Below are 17,619 nucleotides of genomic sequence, written 5' to 3' on the forward strand. Positions count from 1 at the left end.
TGATTGTGAATGGAAAGGTTCAATATTACAAAAATAAATACTTTTGTTTGTTTTTTTTAATTCCTGTAGGAGAGTTTCTGTTGCAAACAAAGCCATTCATCTGTTTTTGCTGCTGTGGTTTAATTGTTGTTCAAGAACGTTGACTTGACACTTGTCCAGCTACCACTGACTCCAACTACAATGTGGGTGAGCTTGTAAAGATCATTGCTAAAAAGTTGACTGTTTTCAGTGCTGCATGAAGCCTAGAGATAGAGAGATGAGTGGAAGGGAAAAGTGTGGTAGAAAAAAATTTGCGGGAGCAACGGGATAATGCACAGCCTCGGGAGGTTTGTGAAGAAACACCTATTCAAGGGTTAGTGGGAGATTCACAAGATGTGAACTCCAGCTGGACTAAAAACCGAAAAAGTCATAAAACTAACACGATCCTGACCTTACGTCTGTCCTGAACTGGAGACAATGTCAGAAGTCTGTTTCAGTGTTTTAACCTTTTTTGGGGGATGAAAGAAATGCATTTCAGTTTGACTGTGGGTTTTTACAATTTTAGAGCACTTCATCCTTCCACTTGCTGACAAGTTTTACAAAGATGCCGATTTCATTTTCCAGTGGGACACTTCCATCAGTGCCAGTATTAATGGAATTTGCTTCCTCTCCTCACCTAAACCCTATAGAAAATATATGGAAAGGGAAGATAAGAGACACCGGATCCAACAATTTGGACTCGCCAAAGGATGATGTTAAAGCAACCTTGGATAAAGACCATAAATTTCAACGTAATGCATCGCAGTGTTAGCAGTACACAGACAGTTACACTAGATGGCGCCAAGTGAAAGAAAACTATTGATCTGATGCATCTAAAACTTCAAAAGCTGTCGAGAGGACCTTGTATTGCATATTTGTACTTTTAAGCCTGTATTCCGCTGCAGTTTGTAGGTAATTGCTGTGAGATTTACACTTAAAGTGTAATTTGCATAATAAAAATTATAAAAGGGGAGAAAGAAGCAAAATTGGACGGTGAAAAAAAGCTCTAAGCACTGCAACTTTCCTGAATCAAATACACGATTATGCTGGCGTACTGCTGATAAACTTCCAACACGTTGATACTGAACGTGGGAGCTGCGCTGCGACGCAAGGTAGAAGTGCGCAGCACTCCCAGATCGTGGTCCTGCGGGGATAGAAGGGATCACACACCCCACCAACTCACCGGCAGAGGCGGGGATTCAAACAGAGCATAGCACAGAAAGCAGCCGAGCCCAGAGATTTTTATTCCCAAGATTGTTGGTGGTAGTTGGAGAAAACGCATATCTGTGCGTGTGTGCGTGTGTTTGTGTGTGTGCGTGCGTGAGTGCGTGTGAGAGAAAGGGGGTGTGCTTGTGTCTGTGTGTGCGTGTGATTCCCCTCCTCAGCGCACAGGCGCCCTGCACTCCAGTCTGCTGACACACCGAGAGGACAGTCCGCTCTGCACCTCCGAGTCACCGGACTATATGTGGATACAAAGGCCGATAAACGCATATCCAGGGGAATAGTTCAGTGAGAACAGCAGCCCGAGACCTCTTCCATGAAAACGGGTAAGAGGACGCTTTGGTGTCTAATTTACAACTGAGGTCGCGCTTGTGAAAAGTGAAATGTTAGGTCTGATCGGCTGTTATTTCTTGCAGTATGTCTTTTTAAACGATAAGTGGGGAACTTGTGTTAATTTAAACTCCTGAAATTAATCAGATCTTTCTATCCAGCCACTACATGATCTGTCATATTTTGACGCACTGATCTGAGTAGTAGCCTGTGTAATAAATCTTCTGAGTGCATATTTGAATTATTGAAGCCCTAATCTCCATAAAATACCTGTGCTGGTAAATTCAGCACATGGCAGAAAGTGTCCAAATGAGGAGACAACTGGTCTGTTGTGTGTGTGAGTGTGGGTGTGTGTGCGTGTGGGGGTGCGCGCGTGTGTGTGTGTGTGTGTGTGTGTGTGCGTGTGCGTGCGTGTGTGTGTGTTTGAGACAGAGAGAGAGAGTGTGTGTTGACGGTTTTATGGTATTAAAAGCGGACCCTGCTGAAGAAGAGGCCAACCCTGACCACAAAGACTGTTCTCAACAAGTACAGTACAGTGGGCGCCTGCTTGGTGCTGAGGCAGCGAGTGTGTGTGACAGCACCATTATTCACCAAGATGCCTAATTGCACCATGCCGCACTGGATAGATGCACTGTGTTCATGATAAGAAGACGAGAATTCAAGCAGAAACTAAGCGCTGGTGGCATTTGGCTGGACACCTGCTCTTCACTTTTATTATCAGACTAAAAAAAAAATTCTGTCACTGCATTGAGTTTCAAAGACTCTGAAACACACAGCATTTGTTTCTTTGTCACAATACAGAATTCTTATATTTTCTTCCAGTTCTTTCTATAGCAAACTGGTAGAGTTATTTTACCTAATTAAATAAAAAATATTCTACAAAAATGATCAAATTGCAATACAAATTTATGAAAAGTTTTCAAAAGCTCTGATTTAGCTCTCCTAACAAGTAAAAATAAAACATTTAGTGTACAATATCACTATTTTTTTTCTTCCAAAATCTGCCTTCAAATGAAATAACACCTGCTCTCGATTTAATCATATACAATCTATCAATATGTATTTTTAAATATTTTGACTAGAGGCATTTTCACACTGAGTGTAATATAGCTTACACTTAAACAGGATTTTGCCGCTGTTACAAAGCAAAAACACAACAGATAGATATATCCAGGAAAGACAAAATTTCCTATTTCCAGTCAGCAGCCAATTTCCCAGCACATTCCCAATGGTGTGATTGCTAGTTCTTTTTAGCAAGTGTGTATTTTATCCAGACTAGTAAATAACATAATCTACTGCTCACCTTAAATGTAAAAACAGCTGATTAAAACCCTGACTGACTGAGTTGTTGTTGGTAAGGTATTTGACTAACCAGAAAGAGACAAATGTGAAACCATCACATAACAGTTTCTGGGAGTTGGATGAAATACGTAACATGGTCTTTTTTTACTAAAAATATAAAAAAAATAAAAAATTGGATAACTCATTTTAGATTTGTCCTCCTGAGCACCGAAGAGAAATCAATACAAAACACGATTCTATTCTGTGGTTGTGTGCGGTTAAAAGGGCGTCTGCTGGAGTGCAAACACAATACTTAGCCTATTCCTGGAAACTGAATAGAACAAACAATTTAGCTGATGTGTGGCAGAACTGTATTTTAGAGGAACTCCAGGGGGTGCAATGTCAGATCATCACATATTGCTGCCTCTCTGTCCAGATTCAATTCCTTAATGCACTCTGAGAGGTTGAGATCTAATAAGAAGTGGAAGAACATCTTCAATAATGAAAGCCCACCTGCATCTGTGGTGCAGAGAGAGGCTGGGGGCTGAGAGGCTTCATAAATAACAGAGGCCAGATCCTGACATGTGCTGCTCCAGCATCTGGGAACTGCCAATAATCCTTCTCATCTACTAAGCTGCTGTTCTGGCCGACTGAAAGGAGATGAGGGAACGTGGAAGTGGAGGGGAGGGGGTCGTTTTAGTTTGAAGTCATCAAGTAAATGTAACCACGTGCAGAATGTTTTACTCGATTCTGCAAAGAGAAATAAAAATTATAGCTATGTACCCAGTATCCAGGATAATTTAGACAAATCACCAACATATTTCTGGAATTGTGTCATTCTACTGTGTAAAATTGGTCACAATTACATCTTGCTGTGTAATGGAGCTGTACCTTTTACGAGGCAAATTATGATAATCATTTAAAGCCAGATGTTAAATTCTACGTTGCTGTCAAAGGAGTGTTGTTGTGATACAAATTAATTTCCGCTGCAGGATTTCAACAAAATCCCTCCATAGGCATTAACCTGCATTCAAACAATTATCCAGAGCTCGTTGCACTCTAATAACTACGGACTCTTGACGCTCAAATAAGCCTTCTGTACCATTTTGGTACTGTTTCAATGTGAATACTTGTTGATTGGTAGCTGTAGCTTGAATACCGATAAACAACAGGAGATTCTTTCTTCGGGGGCACAATGTGACTCTCGTCTGAACACAGTCAGGGCTTTAGGCGGTCCCAGCTATGAAAAGATAGCTCTGTGTTGAGCTCTACGGATTGACCGCGCAGGCCGCGTGACCCTGCTGTTGTGTCTTTCAAAGAGTCTCATGAGCGTGATTTATTTAGTTCAGAAGTCATCCCCATAGAGCTGGCTTCATTCTGTCCATTTCGTCCTGAGCAGAACCAGCCAAAGTCATAAGCAAACAATGGCCTGTTTCTGGCTGTGAAGTCGGCAGGGGGCCCCCAAGAGTGCTTACTCCTCACAACTCAACAACTTAGTTGTATTTATGACTGATGAGCTTACTTTAAATTTTAAATCAAAAGATTATAAATGGAAAATGTAGAATTTTTATTTTTTTTTATTTCAAATTTGAATTTTTTGAACAAATGTATATGTTATAATCAATAGAGATGGGCATGATCTGCCTCAGTTCTGTTGATGGTACTGACTGTCGAGGCCGATTCCTCCGTTGTTTCGGTCTTATGAAACAGGACATCATATTTTGATCAATTTAACTCTGAAAGTTTTGTCTGTCAGCAGCAGCAAAACTGCTGCGCACCCAAACAAAATTAATATAGTAATCCTATAAACTGTATATAAAATGCTTTGGATGCATTGGTAGAGGTATTATTTTTTTTACCACAAAACTCTGAAACTCTATTGAAGAGCAACAACTTCCTGACTCTATTTACTATGAAACACATATCATTTGGAAATATTGGCAATCTGTTTTAAGACTGTTACAGAATGTGGATATTTATAGATAACCCAGAAGTTATATACCGAGGCTGCTTTTACAGTTAGCAATGTTAATGTTTATTTTAATAAAATGTGACCATCATATGATCATTGTTTTTTTAAAATTAAAATAGGAAACGTCTTTTTTATTGTTATGTTTAAACATACATCTCTCCATATCTCATGGGCATATATACAGATGTGGCTTTACTATTCATGGCAGAAAGGCTTGTTAAGGACTTTAATCTTTAAGTTTTTCTAACCATTTTGCCAATATTTACACAGCATTAAAGGGAAAAGCTGGAATAAAAGCATTCCTCCAGTTTGTACTTTTGCTTTTCACTTTTGTCATGTCACCATCTGATTTTATTTATTATTTGTTTTACTGTATATTTAAGAATCAGATAACTTACTGTAAATTTAATTTCAGTGCTCTATTAGATCCTCCGGGGGGGCAGGGGTCAGCTAAATATTAGCCAAATTAATGAGGAAGTAGGTCAAGCCATCAGTTTCAATTTCAAGCATCTGGCATACAGAGGGGAGTTAATCGTAAATTAAGCAGTTGCATAGGATTTGCAGCAGGGACAAGCAAGAGTACACACATGGTGTGTGGAAGCTGCAGTGGTGAAGTGTTGCCCAAAAACATCCACGGCAACCGGTTTTAAGTGTGGATCAAATTTTTATATATTGTAGTGACATGGCCGCATTAAACCATAAATGTAGAGGTGTTAAATGGTAAACATGCAAACACTTAGGTTGAGAAAACTTTTAAAGAGGAATTAATGATGCTATTTTAGTTGGTTGGGAATAGTATTAAGTGGTAGTGGGGCGCCCAATTTAAATTCTTTTTTGGGCCTCTTATAATCTTCGGCTGACTCTCGCACAGATAATCAGTTAGAAAATAGCGATATGTATATGCTAAGTACAGCTCTCTAAAATAAGTCTTGTACATCGAGCAAGAAAGCTAAAAGACTGCCTTCGCGACAGTAATCCGCTTTGCTCCGCAGTACGCTAAATGGAGGTTTTTCTTTTCAGCTGGCCATCTGCATCTCTGTGTATGCGCGTGTGTGTGTGTTTTCTGTTGCGACTAAGAGGGAAAGAAGCTTTTTATCCCCCTTCAGCTGGCAAGGCTATGAAATATTTAACACGGACGGCACTATTTTTGGGCTTGTGCTCAGTTTGTTTTGAAGCTTATGTAATATGTAGTTTTAGCTCAACGTGCATGGCAGTGTTTTATCACAAGTTCCACGCCATTGGTTCAGCCAATTTGCGAGTGTAAAAATGCTTGAAATAGTACTATTTCAAGCCAAATAAAACACAAAGAGTTGGAATCGGAGGGAAGAAAATGAGTCCCACCACCAACTGTTCACTGACAAATTGAATTGCCATGTTTGATACAGTATCTTGTGTGTCAAGGAAGCAGAGCCAGACCAGATCGTCTCCAGTTCCTTGTTTCTGAAAGATATTGATCAGCTCATCTCTTCTCCCTCCAAATGTCTCTGTCCCTCCTTTTTTGCCTCTCTGTTTGCCTCCCCTTTTGCTTCCCTCCATCTCTTCTGCTCTCCTCTCTCCTCCTGAGGTGTCAGATTCTCTGACTCATGCCCTGGTGTGGAGGATGGGAGGAAAGCAGGATGAAAGAGGAGAAAGAAAAGTCATTTTGCAGATATAGGGAGTGACCTTCATCCAATAAGAGGGATGGGATAAAAGCTAGAGTTAATACCCTGCCATGGAGAATTCTCCGCAGTACAAGAAAGGGGAAAAAACCATTGAGAATGATATATGAAGCCAATAGAGGCTCTCTGATAATAGGAGGGATGCTTTTGTGAAGCAAAGCAAGCAATCAGAAAAATTCCAGAGGTTTACGTGGAAGCGCAAACACTCCCGAGAAGCTAGGAAAACACTTTACTCAAAATCTTTCAAGGGTTTTTAAAACAGCCTCTGCTTTTAGACAAATTGGTCATTCAGACCAATCTGACAACTGGCTTCAGCCACAGTCCACCTACACTAAAACTAAAGCCAGCTGTAATTCAGGCTCAGACACTGTCACTGTGTGTCTGGAACCAACAGCCGCTTGGGAGATAACACTTGACAACTCAGAAACGGAGCTCTGCAAGGTTCATTATCCACGTGTTTCAGTAGTTGCCACTCTGCTGGCTGTAAGAAGAAGGAGGAAGAAGAACATTTTGTTTATTTAATCGGAAGATGGCACCTTCTGTAAAAACAACGTCATGACTCAATGCTCTGTAATAGGTATGTGCTTAAAGTAACCTTGAGTTAGAATTGATGTCTTTTGAACAATTGACATTAATAATGGAGTGAGAAAGTGTCTTAGCTTCTCATCAGATATGGCCAGAGAAGCTTGCTTTTGCAGACAAACCCTTTGACATGAGCACAAGTTAATTTTCATTTATTCCTTTTAATTCAATACATAAAATAGTTACAGTAAGCAGCAGGTAAAATTTATAAAAAATATGTAAATATATGACAGTGCTAAGTTCCTCCTCCCATTTCTGATTGGTTGTTTCTGATCTGGAGCGGTGCATTTCAGGATATCTGTCTCATACTATATGTTCATAATATGTTATAAGTTACATTACACAACTTTGATTAAGATACAGTGCATGATATCAGTTTTCCTTGTTGTCTGGCAGAAAATGAAACTAACCTTGTCCTGTTTAACATCAGTTGGACTTATCCAACTGGAATTATCCAGTTGGAATTATCTGTTGGTAGCACTGTTGCCTTGCAGCAGGATCAAGGCTTGAATATTAGTCAAGAGTCTTTCAACATGGAGTTTGCATGTTCTGCTTCTGTATGCAATGACTTTCTCTGGGTACTCCGACTTCCTCCTACAGTCCAAAAACACTGCACCTTTGGCAAACCTGCAGTCTTTGGATTGCTGGAGACAGATTGTTTTTACTTTAAATTCAAAAGTTTTCTAAAATGTAATAGTAATGCTTTTAAAACTTTATTACTTGGGTAAAATATTTTTTGCCGTTCCTGCTTATGTTTCTCATAATAGTTGCAGAGATTTCCTGCTGACAGAACTGGTGTAACTGAATGTAGAGCTTGCTCTCTCAAACCTTTTCAGCCCTGTCTATGGTGAGGAAAGTCCGAGTTTTGTAATGCCATGATGTCACAAAAATAAGCTGCATGTGTGAGGAGTTGCCTTAAAAATTAACCTATCAGAAGCTTGCAAAGTTATGTCATCATCTGGGCTTCCCGAAATTCCTTTAAAAAGTGATGAAATAGTCAACTCAAGAAACTCTCTCTGTCATCTTTTCTGGCATTTAGTGGATAGAAAACAATCTGATGATTAAACCTGAGTTAAAACAAAGAACTGTTTGTCAGATTTACATCCAGACAGTAAAAAATGTTTTTTTCATACAGCGCGTGTAATTTTCTGTATTTATCGCCCCTGTATTTACAAGCCAACTGCTTCAAGTAACTGTCTTCACAGTAAACCCTCGTCCTGAGCAACGTGAATTCAAAAACATTGAAATAAAATAATTTCACACAAAAGGCAATTAGTCATAAAGTCAAGACTCCCCGCTTTAGTTTACTGGATTTCACATCTATCTGCGAAAATATGAATTAAAGATCTGGAGTCGCAGCTTTGAGGGATTTAAATATAAGTCAACATTGATTCAAAGAAAATATATTTTATTCTGCTTTACCAGGAGGTTGTGGAGGCACTGACTTTATGAAATTTGGAGAAACTACATCAAACAATGGGTTTTCTCATTTGTGATGTTTCACCAGGCCTTTGCTGCAGCCATTTTCAGTTGTTTGTGGATCTTTGCATCTTTAATCTTGCCTTCAGAGAATAGAACACTTTACTTTGATTGTGTTCAGTTCAAGTGACTCAAGGATTCAGCCCGCTTAGAATAATCCACTTCTGCGCCTTTAGGACACACTGGGTTGCTGTGACAGCTTTTAATTTTGTACATCTGTTCTGTGAAGCGCCACCCAATCAGCTTCACAGCATATGGCTGAATGTGAGCTGACAGGTTTCCACCAGCTGCTCCTGTTTTTTGTCATTTAATCAATAAACATCAGTAGCCGTGGATCTCTGGCAGCTCTGCATGCTCAGGCCATCGTGCTCCGCTACAGGCTTTACAGGTGACGCAATATGTTTCTCCTGCATTTAAATCACCTTTGGCTATTTCTTGTGAATTTGCAGCAACAACTTGATAGCTTGAGCATAATTAGAGATGGGACATCCAGGTGTTCCCTTGCCAATACCCATTTCTGAATCTGATTTTTGACCAAATCTAATTTAGTTATTTCTAAGGAGGAAGAAATGTGCTGCTGACATTTTGCTGTAGGTAATGTTTCATCTAACATAAAATGACGTAATTGCAAACTAAACTCAAAAAAGCAAAGTACATGCAATGATGAAAGTTGTTAGTTTTAATTTATTTAATAAACAGCAAAAGCAAATCAAGTTGAGAAGAGAGAGAAGACCAAAATCTCATACAAAAAAAATTTAAGCACGTACAAAATCCAACATTAAGCATTGTGAAAATAGATATTATTTTTGTAGCTAATTATCATCTAAAGCGTCTAAAACACCAGTTTAATATTTACTGGGTCCCTAGTCAGAATCTATAAAGTCATTTTTAGGTAGGTGACAAATGCCTAAATGGCTTCCACTTGCAATGACAGTTGGGTTTCAAGTGTTGTTTTACATCATTGTTCAAATCAGATCTTCTCAACATTTAACTCTAAATCTAAAAGGCAGGCCACTCTTAGTCTCTTTCAAAAATATAAGACCCATTTCAACAAACCTAAAATCCTTCAAAGCTAATTTAGTTTCACAGACGAGGGTTAAAATAGGAAACACTTTTTGGGTTTCTGCCTCTTTAATGAAAGGACATAAATAGATAAAGATGCCTCCCTGGCACAGTTGGCTTTAATGTTGTTAATGTGCAACCTTTTCTGCAAGATACCTGGTAATTGTAGGAAAACGTGATGGTATCTGCATTAGACCTAAAGCTGATTTTGGTTTTCTTAATTTATTAGTGATTTCATAAAAAATAAAATAAAATTCTGAAAAATAAAAATAAAGCTGCCAGCCAGTCAGAATAACAATTAGTTGACCTGTACTTTGGGTTATATTGTAATGTTTTTTTTTTTTTTTCAAAAAAAATATTTTAGTCCCTTTTAAAGCCTCACATCTAATGGATTCAAAATCTGACTGCCGAAGGTTAGTCACTAGCTTCCTCCCACATGTAGGCACCGTGGCTGTGGCAAACACAACTGTTGGGCCCCTCTCTGCCGGGCAGCTCCAAGAGCAGCGGGCTCAGGGGGTCTGATAGCCTTCTCCCGGGCCCCCGCGGTTGACAGGCGACTTGCACTGCAGGCTGACACGGTTACGCTTTAACAACAGATGAAGCCGGGGGCAGATAGGAGCACATGGGCCCTTCTGTGCCAAGGCCTGACCCGTCTCATTATATGTGACAGAGCTGAGACAGACATGCCGAGAGATGAAACAGTGCTCTTTAATTTCAAGCCTCTCCTGTTTCACAACTAAAACCCTCGCGTCAGTGCAGAGATTGAGCAATTGAAGCTGCTTTGTTGTAACCTCTCTATCATCAATTCGAGAGCTCGTAAATTATAAAGACATGATATTTGACACATAATAGATACATGCATTCTAACTTTTATGTCAAAAAGCATGAAATATACATTTTTTTTGTGTGTGTGTCGGGGTTTTTCTGTGTAAGCTCTGTCCTTGGTTTCTGTTTAACAGTTTTTTGAAAGGCTTTGCAAGTCTATTGAAAATCTGTTCTGACAAGATTTAGCTTCATTTTCTTCAAGCAAACTTTTCCATGAAGATGATTTTTGGTGCAGCTTCAAATAGCACAGTCTGTGAAGTTATGTTCATGGAAATTTTATGAATAGCTCTTTTCATTATCTTCCCATCCTTTGCCTTTTTTGTTATTTGTTCTTAATTTGTATCATACTAAGCCCTTTACATTGCCCTGTTGCTTAAATGTGTTGTACAAATAAATTTGCTTTGGTTTGTCTTACAAAAGTATTCTTCTCCCTTGGACCTTTTCACATTTTGTCACTTTACAACCACAAACTCTTTTGTTTGGGTGTTTATGTGATAGACGAACTCAAAGCAGCACGTGATTGTGTAGCGAAAGAAATAGATGTTTTAATTCTTTTATAAATAAAAATCTGAAAAATGTGGCATTTATATTCAGCCCCCCTGAGTCAATGACTGATATAACATCCCCTTTATAACATACCCCAAAAGAATCACAGTTGTAAATCTTTTTGGGGTAGGTCTCTACCAGCTTCCCACAGCAAGACTGAAAGATTTGCTCATTCTTTGCCAAATTTGGGCTAATTCAGATGGACAGCTTATTTGACCAGCACATTTTCATTTCAACCATGAATTCAAAATTGGATCTATGTCTGAACTGTGACTGGACCATTCTAACACATGAATATGCTTCGATCTAAACCATCTAGTTGGTGCTGTGTATTTAGAGACTTTGTCCTGATTTCAGGGAAGCCGCTAACCGAGCTTTTTTCAGCCTGTGGCTTGTTTTTCTGAAAGACAAGTTTAAGTTTGGGTTTTTTCCCATTTTCTTCACTAAGGTTCTCTACCAAGCTCCAGAGATCTTCAAAGAACCACAATGTTTACGCTGAGAGCCAATTACACAAGTAGAATCTGTTCTCCAAATAGGGGACTTGTGAAGGCACACGGTTGCTATGCATTTTATTTAAGGGTATCAGGGTAATGCAAATTATTCCCTTTTCATATGTATAAAATAAAAATACTATTAAAAGGAAGACATATTACAAGAATGTTTCACTACCACATTATAGGAAAAGAAAGTGCAAAGTACACTTAGCACTTTTTTTCTATTACAGGCTACACTATGTGTTGGTCTATCACACAAAATCCCAAGAAAAGGCATTGTGATTTGTGGTTGAAAAAAATGTGAAACTATTTTGTAAATTGTATTATACTGTTACTGTGATGCCACATGCAGTCATTCTCCAGCAGTGTTTGCCCTCACTGTGTGGTCAGGTTACAAATTATGTTTATATACATAGTTCCAATTTTAGGTCCTTTTGTATGGATGTGTGTGTGTAATCCCTAAGCATCTCATTTAAATTTAGAGGAGACTAGCAAAGAGCTGGTTGAAGAGCATCCTGGAGGCCTGCTTGTGCCTCGCGTCAAGTTTTTCAGCATCATCATCTTCTGAGGACATCTGTCATTGTGCCAGTGCATGTGCTCGAGCTTTTGCTGTTGCTCGAATTGGTTCACGACAGATTGATGCGCTGAGTCGTCCTGAGGAACTTCTCAGCAGATCAAAGCATGTTTGCACTTGTGTCTCAGCTTCGCATTTTCTCCGTACATGTGTGTGCTGTAAAAATGGCTGGCTCCTTTCATCCCAGCAGCTGAGCGTGAGGTGGTGGTGCTGGGGATATTGCGGTATGCATGGGTGTGTACAGAGTGGTGTGACGTGTGTGTGTGTGTGTGTGTGTGCGTGCGTGCGTGTGTGCGTGTGTGTGTGTGTGTGTGTGCGTGTGTGTGTGTGTGCGTGTGTGCGTGTGTGTCTGAATGGTTGTGATGTCTTGCCCTTGCTGTGCGTGTGTACACACATCAACACCCTTTCACCTACTGCTCCTTGCGTGTCCAAGAGGCCGCCTCGTCCTCTCAGCCTTTGTCTGTCCACGGCGCAGGTTCTCTGCCCCTCCATGCAGACAGCAGAGCTTGTTTCTGTCATTCGCCAGGATACACAAGGCATGGCCTCATTCCTCCTGCGTGTCCTAATCCAGCCTGTAGCCGTCTGTTTACCGGTTCTTTGTGGGACGCGGTTGCCTCAGAACAGGTGTCCGAATCTCCACACAAGTCAGTTGCTCAGATCCTTTTAATCTCAGCAGTCTCTCTGGAATGAAAGATACCGAAAACATGACAAGAAAGAAAATATTGTTGGTGGTTGTCAAGGGATGTACGCTGGCTGCTTTTATCCATCACAACTTTGATGTAAGTCAGATACAAAAACACTGCATTGGTTTCTGACTCTCATTTACTAGCAAGTTTATTATATAGATTGAATGTTATGTTGAATGTTTGCATTTGGATTACTTATTAAAATTTGAGACCATTTCTCAGAAAAAAGTCCATCACATAAAGTGTTTGCTGAATTTAATAAATGTTAAATATGTTTTATTTCCCTCAATTCAAAGTAATTTTCAAATAAAAAGTTTTTTTCAGATTTAACATTCTTGTTTTATTTTCTCCAAACTGAAAAAAAAAGTCTTGGCAGGTGCTCCTGATGCTCCAGATAATTGGCTATTTGCATAAGAACTATTTTACTCATCATCATCAAAACAACAAAACACTTCTAGTTCTGGTATTTGTGGTACAATTATTAGATTTTTAAGATTTGACCTCTTTAACCAATCTTTTTATTCCAGAGTTAATTACCAGAGCTCTTACTGATAGTTAAATTTGATAAACTAATCAAAAATGACTCAAACAAAAATGCGTACACCAGCAGTATAACAACAACAACAACAAAAATCTGTAAAACTTATTTGTGTGGCTTTAAATTAATTATTCAGGCCCTGATTATGCCAAACCTTAAATGTATCTTTCAGTGAAGACTGTCATAAATCTGTGTTCAAATCTAAACATTTAATACTGAAAGGAAGTTTTTAGTCTTAATGTGTTTAAAGTCTGAGTTTCTGTTAGTCTTATCTGTTATTAGAAATAGTCCTAGAAAGACCTGTGACTTGACCACACATGGATTCCACAACCGTTTTCAGATGCACTGAGCTTAATTTTTGGAAACATGCTTTGCTGTCTGGTGGGAATCAAATGTAAGTAATTTGCCACAATGAGCATTGTTATATTTGAAAGAAAATGGGAGAAGCTTGTAAGCCTAGGAAGACCATCCTAACTGGAAGGGACCGTCTTCTCATATGCATGTTTTGCAGCAGGAGGGACTCAGAATAGATGGCATCATGAAAGATCAACATCATGTAGAAATACTGAAACAACATCTCAAAATATCAACCAGGAGACCGAAGCTTAGGTAAAAATATCATTTTCAAATAGATAATGACCCCTAAGCATATAGCCAAATAGTTACAAATTGATTTAAACCATAAGTTCAATATTTTGGAGTGGCCCTGATGGCTGAAAACCTACAAACCTGATTCAGTTACACCGTCAGAAGAAATGAGTCAAAATGAATGCAAAATTAATGAGATTGTTAGAAGGAATGCCTAAAATGTTTGAGCCATCACAGAAATGTTTCTAAACACTAAGAACTTTAAATTGTACTTGTAAATTTAGAGAAAGTTAAACATTTCTTAAGCACTACATTTGTCTTTTTACTGGCATTAAGCAAGCAAAATAATTGTGGTAATATCCTAATTGACCTAGAAAACATAAAAGAAAAAAATGGTTTTTCGTGTATTGTATGTAAAAACCTGGTTGGAGTTGCCTATTTCAGTTAAGCTAAAATTAATACGTTCTTCATTAAGTTCGCTTTAAAACACTAATGGTCCTTTCTGCTCTCTGGTCTTCAGGAAGGCTTCCAGAGATAAAAGCTCTTGTAGGAAAATTATTTTTATAGGTCAATAAAAACACCCTAAAATAAAGTCTAACTTATTGTACTTGCTGTTTAGCTCTTAATTTTTAACCAACCAAATCCTGTTACTTCCACTGCAGTAGCAGACACAGTTGCTTCCAGCTGGAAGAAACACTATCTTCTTATTTCATCACTTCCTCGGAGTTCATCCGTTTTAGCCGTGAAGCTGAGTCCTAGTTGGTTTCCTCATATGTCCTGCATTTAGCATAACGGTTATCTAACCTTCACCGTTGTAGAACTGTGTTGCTTTGCTGTTGTGTTGATAGATAATTCGGTAGCAATTGTGAGTGTAACTCACTTAGTCAGCAATACGATGAGTAATTTCCACCTTTGGACATTTGTTTTTGTGTGTATGTTTTTGTGTGTGTCATCACAGTCGTGCTTAATTTGGAGTGCAGCAGATATGACTACAAATGGTGACTCACAACTGGAGCTCACATGTAATGTGTTCAGTCAGTCAGAGCAACAAAAGGGTTACAAAGTCTGTGAATAAGGAGCAGGATGAGCTCTCTGCCTTTCTTCCCCGGGTCTGTCTGCGTTTTGGCAGCCTCCGCCAAGGTCTGCACTTTGCTAATTTTCTGTTCTGAGTTACCAGGTCTAATTTAGAACAGAGGGCCTCTGTGTTCATCGCGGAACGCTGCTGCTTGGGATTCTGGAAATGAGGAGTTCAGAGGCTCACCGCCCTCACAGAGACACAAAGCACATGCCTTGTTATCAACCCACGGAGATGCACATAATGATCCCTCCAACCATTAACTCCTAATACAATAAAGTGCTAACATTTTAGCCATGCCTTTCCGTGCCTAATGGAATTGAGTTAGCCCACAGGCTGCTCAAATGTGCTCTGCGATAACACGTGTTCAGGAGGCATCGATCAAGCTTTAAGCCCTGATTGCTTGGACATACATTAGTAGCTAAGAGCAAGAAGAAAAAAAAAACACTTATCTTGAGTCAAACAGTTGGATTTTGTTGGATATTTATGGGAAGGTGAAAGAAGATGAGTCTCAAAGTGATACTTGAGTAAGACAATCCAATAGGCAGGCCTTTCATAAAGCAGAGCAGGGTCTATTCGCTGGAATTCACCATGGCAAAGCGACACCACAGATATGTGCTTTAGAGCCGCATTGTGACGGCCTGGCATGTCGCTTTGTTTCACGACCATGGCGGGAATATAAAACTCACAGGAAGTGTCAGACTTGGTGACAACTTAAGAAAGAGGCTTGCACATAAACTAAATAAATCAGTTACATAGTGGTGGCCTTGCTGCACTAAGTGAAAACAATAAACCTGCCCACGCACAGGTCTCTGGGGGAACTGAATCTCATATCTAAAATAACAGCTATTTATTAAATGTGATGTTTTCACATAGCTCAGTAGATGGCTTGGAGCTTCATAAAAAAGGAAAAAAAAAAGGCTCACATTCATCAGGCAGCAGGACTGCAGCAGTAGGCTGGAATACAGTTCAACTGTAGGCTGGTTGGAATGCATTTGGCAGACAAACAAGCAACTCAGTGATTATGAGAGAAAACAATTATTTGTGGTTCATATGATCCATGTTAATGAAGGATTCCACTGTTGGCTGCGGACTCATTTTATCTAATTATGTGAAACTGATTTGTATTAGTCTGTTGTTCAATTAGTCAATCAAATACCTAGAAATTGTTTTCGTTATGACAGAGATGTAGCTTTGAACAGACGCTGGGCTTTGTAATGGCGCATGGAATGTTTTCAAGTCTCCAACTTGAAACAAGCGTTGTGACGATGCATCCAGCTCATAAAAAACAGCCAACTGATTGAAACACTTGTTGTTTTCACAAATACAGATACTGTGCCAGGTTATCTTGTCGCAAAGACATTCTTGTGTTTTCAGACATAAATACAGGCTTCATGAATCTCAAACAAGGATCTTGTATACTCAATAAATCTATTTATTTAATAAATATGTTTAATTCTAAGGTTTGAGTGCAGCTTTGTTGTTATAATGTTGCTGAGTCGGATGTGTCCTTTAGAAATCAAGTGAACATATAGTAAAACACTGTATATTGTCACTGTGTTGTAATGTGAGAGTATGCATTAAAGGTAGTTCTGTTTTGCTGTGTTTTACTCTTTTTATTTGCTTATAACTTTAATTCAACTCGAATAGTTTTAAATCTGCTAGAAAATCAATAGAAACTGAATTTGTGTGAACATTTTTGCAAGTAAGGAATACTGTCAAGGTGATGAAAGATAGTAGGCGTTAAACTTCTTAATAAGTTAAAACAGTTTTGTTTGTTTCATATCCTGCAATATATTTGAGTCAACAGTGAAGACCGCAGCAGTGGTTTTAAACTAATAAACTGACAGATTTAAACACTTTTTTTGTTTGTTTGTTTGTTTGTTTGTTTGTTTGTTTGTTTGTTTGTTTGTTTGTTTTTCAATAGCAACCTGCTGTTGTTCTCGTTCATTTTGGGCTATGGGTTTCCACGAAGCTATTGGGGCCCAATAAAGTCTCATCTGGGTTCAACAGAGCGGTTACTTAAAACTCAAACTGCATTTTGAGATAGACATTGGTTACATAAAGTCAACAATAAGTCTGAGAATATAGCTAAATGCAGGTTCTGCTTACTGTTCTCTTTCCATGTTCCCACTGGCATACATAAATCAGTGAGAACACGAACTAATTATACACATCACGCTGAAAGTATGAGCAGCCAGGTGACTCCCACATTAATCTCCACACCGAGTGGCACATGGCTGACACGCACAGAGCTCCTGCCGCTGGAATCAGTGCAGATGCTTCTCGTTTACCGCCCGATTATAATTTCTGTATCTTTGTTTCGTTTTGATCTAGGCCGCTCAGTTGGGGCAGATAAAACCCGACTTTTGACTGGAGCTCTAAACACGTTCACGTTTATCACTTTCGTCACAATTCAAAATCAGTTAGATTAGCTTTGCAGGAATCTAATCCACGCATGTGAAGAAGAAAATAATATGTTGCTACTCTGTTGACAAAAAAAATAGCAATGTTCACTGTGGGAGAAACATGTTGCAGAGATACGGATAACTCTGGTGTTCCCGGTTATACTCTGACAGTTTGGATCCCCAAACAGGAACACTGCTGACTCTGCGGGTGCCTCTGGTCAATAGCACACAGAGTACTGTTCATTATGACTTTGCTATGAATATCTCCATTAATATTAAATC

The 17,619-nt window shown here is 39.0% G+C and overlaps 1 protein-coding gene across 1 annotated transcript in view; it reads left to right on the forward strand.

Annotated features, from left to right (window-relative positions):
* Positions 1 to 1,142: 1,142 nt before the first annotated feature.
* The window catches only part of LOC103467510 (poly(rC)-binding protein 4-like), a 42,331-nt gene continuing 25,854 nt past the window's right edge, over positions 1,143 to 17,619 (forward strand). Inside the window, exon 1 of the mRNA XM_008413951.3 lies at positions 1,143 to 1,565. The gene's annotated coding sequence lies outside the window, so the exon portion shown is untranslated. The remainder of the gene's footprint in view (positions 1,566 to 17,619) is intronic.

The sequence above is a fragment of the Poecilia reticulata genome, chromosome 7 (assembly GCF_904066995.2).
Source record: "Poecilia reticulata chromosome 7, P_reticulata-male-v2, whole genome shotgun sequence".
NCBI lineage: Eukaryota > Metazoa > Chordata > Actinopteri > Cyprinodontiformes > Poeciliidae > Poecilia > Poecilia reticulata.